Consider the following 10,267-nt stretch of genomic DNA (forward strand, 5'->3'; position numbering starts at 1 on the left):
TTGCAAATCTCCTTTGGACTGCATAATTAGTGATAGGACTGTTAATACCAAAGACCCAGTTTTTTGTTGTAATAGACTTTATAATTTGTCTTCTGTTTGAAAAGACAACTTTAGTTCTATGATACCGAAAGAATATATTCAGAACCTCAATATAAAGAATTATTTGCAATTCAACTAATTGTAAAACATACTGTGATAATGTAGTCTAGGTCTAATTTTCCAGTGCACTGGTGTATAGCATATATAGGCCTTATTCAATATAAGGTCTCTGTAATTCAGTGCAAAATATTTTCTCATGAGAAGGGAGATGGTTCCTGGAGCAGTTAGGCAAAGATCATTATGAGTCTCATGACAAGAAGATTAGTTTTTATTTTTGTGGATTTATTCATGCATACAGGTGAGATTGAGAAAAAAAAACTAATGAATTGCTAACGAAATAGTATTCTCTAGTAGGCAATAGTCAGTTTCAGATTAAACGGTAATTAGTAGAATAGATAACTGCCTGTGAAAATTAAGATCTTCTGTCTGGTAGACATAAACCCATCTCCTATCATTTTCAGTATTTTGTCTTCATTCTTTTGAGATTGGAAAACTTTTTGGTATTCAAAGTCCTGGTAGATAGGAATATTTGAAAGGAAAAGAAGAGCATCAGTGGGTTCCTAATTATAAAAAGATAAGTGTGCAAAAATCTAGAGGCCTGAAAAAGATACTTGGGAAAAGTTGTTTTATTAGGTGATAACTTAGAAGTAGTTTAATGGTTAATATTTGTTATATGTATATTATATACCAGACATTCACAAGAGTAACTTTACATGGACTATCATGTTTACTCTATATAAATCCAAACTTTAAAGATGATCCCCTTTCAAAGTGGAGAAAAATAATCTTAGAAATGTGGAGGTTTGAACCAACAAATCCTTTGGGCTTTGCCTTTAAAACATTTCCAGAATTGGGCCACTTTTACCACCTTCATCACTGTTGTCTAAACCATCTTCATTTAACACCTGACCATTGCAATAGCTTTCAAATAGTCTGTTCTTCACATTGCTTTCAGAAAAATATTTTTTAAATTGATATAAGATCAGGTCACATTTTGCTCAAAACTCCCCAAAGATTATCCATCTAAAATAAAATCTAGGGGCACCTGGGTGGCTCAGTGGGTTAAGCCTCTGCCTTCCGCTTGGGTCAAGATCTCAGGGTCCTGGGATGGAGCCCCGCATTGGGCTCTCTGCTCAGTGGGGAGCCTGCTTCCCCCTCTCTCTCTGCCTGCCTTTCTGCCTACTTGTGATCTCTCTCTGTCAAATAAATAAATAAAATCTTTAAAAACTAATAATAAAATAAAATAAAATCTAAACTCTTTACTAAAACCTCTGCTACATGGTTCCATGCTTTATAGGTGCCCCTATATTACAAAAGCACAAAAATGGATTTCTGAAAGGACAAACAGGCAATCTTTATCTCTGAGGAGCCAGATCTCACCACTGGCACAACACAGCCCCATGGTAAACACACACTCTTAAAACTTACATCTTCAGGCCCCAAGGAAATGTCTGTCCACATTTTTTACCTGTGTCTTCAAAATAAAAGGCAACTTGTATGCCGCGAGTGCTGTGAATATTTGCAGATTGCGCTGTTGCCAACATCTGAGACTGATGTGACTTCAAAAGGCAGTGGAAGAATTTTAAGACTCATTAACTTCTCAAATCCTTTCTCTCAGCTAGCATGGATACAATAAATTCTTGCATAATGAAACACTACTTCCCAATAGTGCCCTGCATCGTTTTCCTGTTCCAATTTATGGTTCAGAAAAATGACATGTGGGACCTGAGGAACAATAATTGCATATGGGGCCTGAGAGATATTTGCAATATTAAATAATTTATATTAATTCTAAATTTGTATAGAGAACTAAATATAATTTACAAAGCATGATACTAGTTCTTTACATTGGCTTTAGACATAAAATGTAAAGTTGCAGTTTTTTTTCTTTGACAAAAATTTAATAAGATTTCATTAAAACTTTGAAAAATAAAACTCAAATGTTAGCTTTACTTATGTAATATTTGTTAAAAATTTTATGTTCATTAATCACAATTTTCAATTTTGCCCTTTAAAGTTAATGGGTAATTCTAAACATTTTAGAAAAAATAGAACACTTTTGAAAACATGAAAGAAAATAATTTTAATTTTTATATTTATTTTATTTTTGGATAAAATGTAAATTCAAATTATGAGTACATTGAATACAATTATGTATTTTTTATTCTTTAGGTCTTTAAGGATGAGGACAAGTTGAAAGCATGATAGAAATTCAAAAATGCAAAACTGGGGGCGCCTGGGTGTTTCAGTGGGTTAAAGCCCCAGTCTTCAGCTCAGATCATGATCTCAGGGTCCTGGGATTGAGCCCCACATGGGGTTCTCTGCTCAGCGGGGAGCCTGCTTCCCCATCTCGGTCTCTGCCTGCCTCTCTGCCTACTTGTGGTCTCTGTCTGTCAAATAAATAAATAAATAAAATCTTAAAAAAAAAAATGCAAAGCTGATCCCCCAAAATAAAAGGAACCTGAAAAGAAAGATGAAATAGGAAAGCCAAAAAAGCAGACTTCTTAAATTTTTAAAAACTAGAAACAATAAGTCAAGTACAACCCACATAAAATTTATGAAAACACATTATAAATTATTCAATAAAGAATTAATTAATGATCAAAACAATAAAAACAAATAGGAAAATTATTCTTATCAAATTCACAATTTATACATGTCATTAATCTGTGCAACTTCATATTCTTCATATTCTTTGCTAAATGAAGGTTTAATTACTAATTAAAACAAAGACAATATAGGTGGTCCTCCCTTTGTACTCTTGCTATGATTTCATAAATGTTAATAATAATGGGTTAAATAAATAAATGTTTATTTATTTATATAAATAAATAATGGGTTATAAATAAATGTGTTATAAATAAATAATGGGTTAAATAAATAAATGTTCATAAATATTTGTTATTTTTCTTCACTGAATTTATCATGGAATGGCATATTATATATGGCATATGATATATGCCATATATTATATAATGTATACTATATAATATAATGGAAAAATTTATTTATTTGCTTATGGTATGTTTCCCGGGAGATTTTAAGTTCAACAAGAGCAAGAAATTTGTTTTCTTCATATTGTCATCTATTCACAATTCCCAAACAATGTCTGTCACAAAGTTTGGGTTCAAGAAATTTTTCTTTAATGTAGAACGGTCTTAAGTACTATATTGCATTCCTTGGATAGGGCTGTGTTATCCTCTGGGAAGATATTGGGGAAAATGAAAACAAAGTTCAAATCACAGTATTAGCTGGTATTACAGCAAACATTTTAGCCTACCCTTCTAATGTTATTATTAAAACTCAGTGATCACTAACTGCTTATTTAGTCTTACCATTAACCTAGTACTAACTATGTGCAAAATACTATCTTGGGTGATGTGAATTTAAAGAAAAGTAAGACACGAGACACATTTTTGTTGATTGTATTAGTGTCAAAATACTTGCTGTCCCTCCTTACTGGATCTCTCTTGACGGGGGAAGCCTACTTCCCAACCCACTGATGTCATGCTTGCTCAAGTGATGTGCTTTGGCTAGTAAAATGTGGGTAGCAGTGACTTATGTCAATTCCAAGCAGAATCATTGAATCATCCCATGGTTCCACTCTTACTATTTTACCTCTACCACTGATTGGCCTGTCCCAAATAAAGGCACCTCTTTCAGCCTATATCCTGGAATGAAAATGACCTTAGGCTGAATAGAAGCTAAACTGCAGAAAGTATGTACCATGAGCAAGAAATAAGGCTTTGTTGTTCAAAGCCAGTGGTGTCCTAGAGTTGGCTTGTACTGGCTTGTGGGAAATGATTGTACTCTTCTCCTCCCAATTCTGCATTAGGTAATGCCATATTAGTAGCTTAAAATTGGCCAAGGTGAGAGTATTTACATTTTGGAAATTGCTGAATACTACAAATCAAGACTTTGATTCCTGGAGAGCTTGTTGTTAAATGTTTATCAATACTCCAATGTTTAGTTGCTAATACTTGAGATTGTTTGTTACCACTTCACAACTTTGCCTAAGTCGTCTGATACGGTGTTCTCAGTTTATAATCTGTGGTAGATATTCATAGGCCAAAAATAGAATAACATTATAGTAAGAGCTACCTTAAGACAAGAATAAGATTTTGTGTGTGTCAGGAATTGTGAATGATCTGAGATTTTACCCTTCTTGCAAGCTCACAGATTAGCCTGCCAATTTCATGGATGTTGGCAGAGGACATGGGACTTCTGGATCAGAGACAAAGGACTATTACTCACAGCAAAAAAGCAGCATAAGCTTTACGTTTATGTGTGTTTCCCTTGTTCCCAAAGTCACAAGGGAAGTGGAATAGCCCAGGTAATTGTACAGGCAATGAGCTTGTGTCACTGCTAAGGAAACCTAAATCTTTTTAAATGCACTGCAAACAAACCTCCCCAACTTTTGCCCTGAAGGAAACATTATCTTTATTATGCTTGACAATAAACAAACCTGCCTTCTCTAGAGGAAGACACCACTTCTATCTTCCAAGGCTATTTGCTATACAAAATTCTTGAAAGACAAACCAGAACAGAAGTCATCAGTGACTCTGCACACTAGTGCAAAAGTTTGAGAGACGAGGGTGCCTGGGTGGCTCAGTGGGTTAAGTCTCTGCCTTTGGCTCAGGTCATGATCTCAGGGTCCTGGGATTGAGCCCCGTATTGCCGGGGGGGGGGGGGGTGTCTCTGCTCAGCAGGGAGCCTGCTTCCCCCTCTTTCTCTGCCTGCCTCTCTGCCTAGTTGTGATCTCTCTCTCTGTGTCAAATAAATAAATAAAAGCTTTAAAAAATATATATGAGAGACCCCTAGAGAATGGTCTCCTTGAATAAATACAATCCCTGAAGAGTACCTAACTTTGACAAGAAGGTTTTCATGGTCCCCCATTTTAGCATATTTCTAGGGTCTCTCTTTAAGAGTAACACATGGTATTTTTCTCCCCCTCTTTTCTTTGCTTTTCTGTGTCCTAGACCTTGGTGAGATCTTCAAACTTAACCGGTCATTAAACTTGGTGAAATAAAAATTGAGGTGTTAATAATGGATGGTGGTTTAAAAAAAATTTTTTTAATTGGGTGATAGTAAAGTTTGCTGAATGATAGGGTACCAAAGCTCCTGAAGGAGGGGACCCAAGAGGGTTGCCTGGGGATGGTGTTTTGTTGCTTCCCTGAGTGAGAGTATAAATAAGGCGAAGTAAGTCTCAGACCCTGCTGTCAGTTCTACTTGAGAAAAATCCCAGATTTTTCACTCACTAGCCATTAAAACCACGGACAGTTTTAAGTAAAATAATGTATGTGCAGTGGAAGAATCCTTGTGTAATATTAACAGAGACATTCTGCGTTCTTGCTATTTCCTGGGATTTACCTACTGGCTCTGGGCTTCCCCGTTAGAGTCAATATAGGGATGGAGGATTCAGCCTAGATTTACAAAGTATTGCTTAACTTTAAGTTTCCAAATGGCCAGTTAAAATCTATAATAGAGACACTAACCTGAGAGACAGAAAATCAGGCTAGAGAAACCGTAATTTCACAGTGGAGGCCTTTGAGCGCCACAGGAAGGCACTGAGTTGCGCCTTCCTCATCTCACACCACTAATGGAGAAAGGATAAAATCAAGGGAGAGGTTGAAAGTTTATACTGACTGAGATTAAATTCTGAATTGACTTCTTTTAAAATTAGAAGTGCCTGGAATTACTTTGGGCATGTTTAAATTTTTCCTCAGTTAGTGGACATAGGTGCTTACAGACTGATTTGTATTCAATTCTAGAAAAAGGAATGAAGCATTTTTGGAGCATCGGAGAGCATTTTGACTGGAAAATTTCAAATCTGCTCCCCATGTGAGGAGTTGGTTCATTGCCACATAGAATGTGTTCAATTAGCATTATTTATTGTTACTAATAGTATTATGCGTGTAAATTTACAAAGCTTTGGGAACAGCTGAGAAGTATTTGAAATCTGGCTCAGGTGTACCCTGCTTAGTGCCTTCCTTTAGTGTTGCTTCAGACCTCTCACTCCCTTATTTAGTAACTAATTCTCTCTAAAGTGTTAATTGACAGATTTACTCATCCCAGGAATGTTTTCCAGTTGCATAAGACAACAAAACACAAAAGCCCTTCTGGATACAGAAAGAATGCACATCTAATTATGGGGTACAAAATCTGAGACTAGCCGTGGAGATAATTTGGGGTAGAGGAGAGAGCTTGCTTTTATCAAATTATATGCCTACTTTGTTTTTTTCCCCCAAGCTTCACAGTTTAGTGCAGGATTCTCAAAGCGCCATATCAAAGAGAGGGTGATAGTGGAGATTTATGTTTCCGCTGGCAGCCTTTAAGGAGAATTATTTTGGCCAGATTTCCAAATTTCCTCTCTACACTCTACCCTTTCACAGGCCTGAAATTATACCATTTGGTGTCGATCTTGTTCAACTGCGAGTAACAATAGACACAAATATATTACTTGTGTTTTTCATCATTGATGCTTTCCTGCCTTGAGATTCGTCCAAGGAAACGTATTGATACTTATATTGGCTCCATAGGAAATCCCATAAATGATCATTCTACTTTGGTCAGCAAAATGTTTAGCCTGATTGTTGTAGTTCCAAAAAAGGGACACTGCTTTATCAATCTAATTCTTAAACATTAATATTTGGACCAATATTCTTTATTTGACAGACAGAGATCACAAGTAGGCAGAGAGGCAGGCAGAGGGGGAGGGGGAAGCAGGCTCCCTGTTGAGCAGAGAGCCTGCTGCGGAACTCGATCCCAGGACCCTGTGGACCAATATTCTTTAAAAAATAACCTATAATGTCTCCCTTGAAAATTAGTATTAGCCAGCAACTTAATATTAGCTCATTTTCCCATCCATTAGATCATTTGCTATTTCTCATATCTTTGGGAGAGGATATATAAAAAGGTATCTGGATTTTGATAAGTAGCATTTTTTTTTTTTAAGACAGGGAATACTTTATTCAAACCCATCAGAGAAATGGACAGCTTGGGTCTGTAACAAAGCGTTGTGTTTTAAAGCATAGGTCAGTAATTGTATATGAGAGTATACACTGCTACATACAAATTAACTGATCAGAGCACAACTTTTCAATATTCAAAACAGAATAAGCTTCCCTGTAAAAGCAGCACCTTTGTGACATTTTTAACTTTAGTATTCCTCTCCTTCTTCTTCACCCTCACCTTCAACAGAATCCACACCAACCTCCTCATAATCCTTCTCAAGGGCAGCCATGTCCTCACGAGCCTCAGAAAACTCTCCTTCCTCCATGCCCTCCCCCACATACCAGTGAACAAAGGCACGCTTGGCATACATCAGGTCAAACTTGTGGTCCAGGCGAGCCCAGGCCTCAGCGATGGCTGTGGCGTTGCTCAGCATGCACACAGCTCGCTGGACTTTGGCCAGGTCTCCACCGGGCACCACAGTGGGAGGCTGGTAATTAATGCCCACTTTGAAGCCAGTGGGGCACCAGTCCACAAACTGGATGGTACGCTTGGTCTTGATGGTGGCAATGGCGGCATTGACATCTTTGGGAGCCACATCGCCACGGTACAACAGGCAGCAAGCCATGTATTTGCCATGGCGAGGGTCACATTTCACCATCTGGTTGGCTGGCTCAAAGCACGCGTTGGTGATCTCTGCTACAGAAAGCTGTTCATGGTAGGCTTTCTCAGCAGAGATGACAGGGGCATAGGTGGCCAGAGGGAAGTGGATATGGGGATAGGGCACCAGGTTGGTCTGGAATTCTGTCAGATCAACGTTCAGGGCTCCATCAAATCTGAGGGAAGCGGTGATGGAGGACACAATCTGGCCTATCAACCTATTTAGATTAGTGTAGGTTGGGCGTTCGATATCGAGGTTTCTATGACAGATGTCATAGATGGCCTCGTTGTCTACCATGAAGGCACAATCAGAGTGCTCCAGGGTGGTGTGGGTAGTGAGGATGGAGTTGTAAGGCTCAACTACAGCTGTGGAAACCTGAGAGGCTGGGTAGATGGAGAACTCCAGCTTGGACTTTTTGCCATAATCGACAGAGAGACGTTCCATCAGCAGGGAGGTGAACCCGGAACCAGTTCCCCCTCCAAAGCTGTGGAAAACCAAGAAGCCCTGAAGACCTGTGCATTGGTCAGCCAGCTTCTGAATTCAGTCCAAGACAAGGTCAATGATCTCCTTGCCAATGGTGTAGTGCCCTCGGGCGTAGTTGTTGGCAGCATCTTCCTTGCCTGTGATGAGCTGCTCAGGGTGGAAGAGCTGGCGGTAGGTGCCCGTGCAAACTTCATCAATGACTGTGGGTTCCAGGTCTACAAACACGGCCCGGGGCACATGCTTGCCAGCGCCAGTCTCACTGAAGAAGGTGTTGAAGGAGTCGTCTCCTCCCCCAATGGTCTTGTCACTTGGCATCTGGCCATCGGGCTGAATGCCGTGCTCCAGGCAATAGAGCTCCCAGCAGGCATTGCAGATCTGGACACCAGCCTGGCCGACGTGGATGGAGATACACTCACGCATGGTTGCTGCTTTGCGTCTGCCGAGCAGATGGCGGAGAGGAAGAGGAGAGATAAGTAGCATTTTTTAAAAAACTGTTTTTATTCTATTGTTGAGAATGACTTTATTTCTGCTTGACTTTGAGCCTATTGATCAAGTCTCCATAGATATATTTTAATCTTTGTTTTTTTCCTTTTTCTAGATTTTTTTTGAAATTTATTTGAAGTGTTTTCAATTTTATTCCACTTAGTTTGGAAAAATCACTTAATATTTAAAGTTACTATTGAATGCTTCCCTCTCTGAAGTGTCTGGAAATGGATTCTCTAAATTTTACATAAAGATAAATCCTTGGTGAAACCATTGATGTGAAAGTTCAATATACTTTTTTTTTAAGAGTGAGATCATATATATATATATATATATATATATATATATATATATATACCTAAACCATGTTAAACAGTAAAATTCAACTGAGTACATTTGAAGATCTAATAGATCTAATTTGAAGGTCTAATTTATTCAGTGATTCATGAATTGGGCAGCATACCATCTAGCAAATAGAAAGGAACTCCAAGGAGCCATACAAAATGGAAGGCTTTTACAGGCAGAAGAAGGTAGGAAAAGGGAGCTTCCTGCAAAAAAGTGGATTGATTGTTTCAGGCAAGGTCACCTTCTTATTTTTCTTTTCTTTTTTTTTTTTTTTTTAAGATTTTATTTATTTATTTGAGAGAGAATGAGTGAGAGAGAGTATGAGAGAGGAGAAGGTGAGAGGGAGAAGCAGACTCCCCAAAGAGCTGGGAGCCCGATGCGGCGCTCGATCCTGGAAGTCCAGGATCATGACCTGAGCCAAAGGCAGCTGCCCAACCAACTGAGCCACTCAGGCGCCTGGTCACCTTCCTACTGGGGACAGCAGTAGTCTACCCAGCATATTACCTCACTAGTGCTGACCAGGTAATTCCAGACTGACTAGTTAAAGGTTACATTCCTGGGACAGGCAGAAACTCAATTAAGTTAGGTATTAATTCTTTGTTTGCTGACATGGGGCTTAGAGTAGGTGACTCCATTTGGGGGCTGTGGTCCTTTTTTGTTTTAACAATATATAGTGTCAAGCATATGGTGGTAACTGTTTTTTTTTTTTTAATTTTTTAAAGATTTTATTTGTTTGACAGAGAGAATGAGCACAAGTAGGGGGAGCAGCAGGCAGAAGGAGAGGGGGCAGCAGACCTCCTGCAGAGCAGGGGTAACCCGATATGGGACTTGATCCCAGGACTCTGGGATCATGACCTGAGTCATGAAGGCAGTGGCTTAACCAACTGAGCCACCCAGGTGCCCCAGCAGGTATATTTTTAAAAATTGCACAGAATTTATACTTAAAAAGCACTTCCTATTGTTAAAATGAAAAGCAAATGCCTTTATTCACAGGACTGCTTCTTAAGAAGGTGCAGGTTAGTGGGGGCTGTAATCCAAACAGCTGGCACGCACATTTGCTTTGTTGCCCACAAGGGGAAGCTCCATCTGCCCCTAAAGGGTGCCTCTTTTATGGTACAGACCTTCCATTTTCATATCTTGGTAAATTATAACCTGCCTCTCCCACTCATCTGTTCTTTCTGTTCTCTTGCCTGTCTCTATTAAATCTATACAACACTCTTAATAAAAGTTTCTGAAAATAAAATC

The 10,267-nt window shown here is 38.7% G+C and overlaps 1 pseudogene; it reads right to left on the bottom strand.

The window, feature by feature from the left end:
* Positions 1–7,039: 7,039 nt before the first annotated feature.
* On the bottom strand, positions 7,040–8,651 carry LOC116874448 (annotated as a pseudogene).
* Positions 8,652–10,267: the final 1,616 nt, after the last annotated feature.

This window comes from Lontra canadensis, unplaced genomic scaffold, assembly GCF_010015895.1.
Source record: "Lontra canadensis isolate GAN:19392208 unplaced genomic scaffold, GSC_riverotter_1.0 scaffold37, whole genome shotgun sequence".
In the NCBI taxonomy this organism is placed as follows: domain Eukaryota; kingdom Metazoa; phylum Chordata; class Mammalia; order Carnivora; family Mustelidae; genus Lontra; species Lontra canadensis.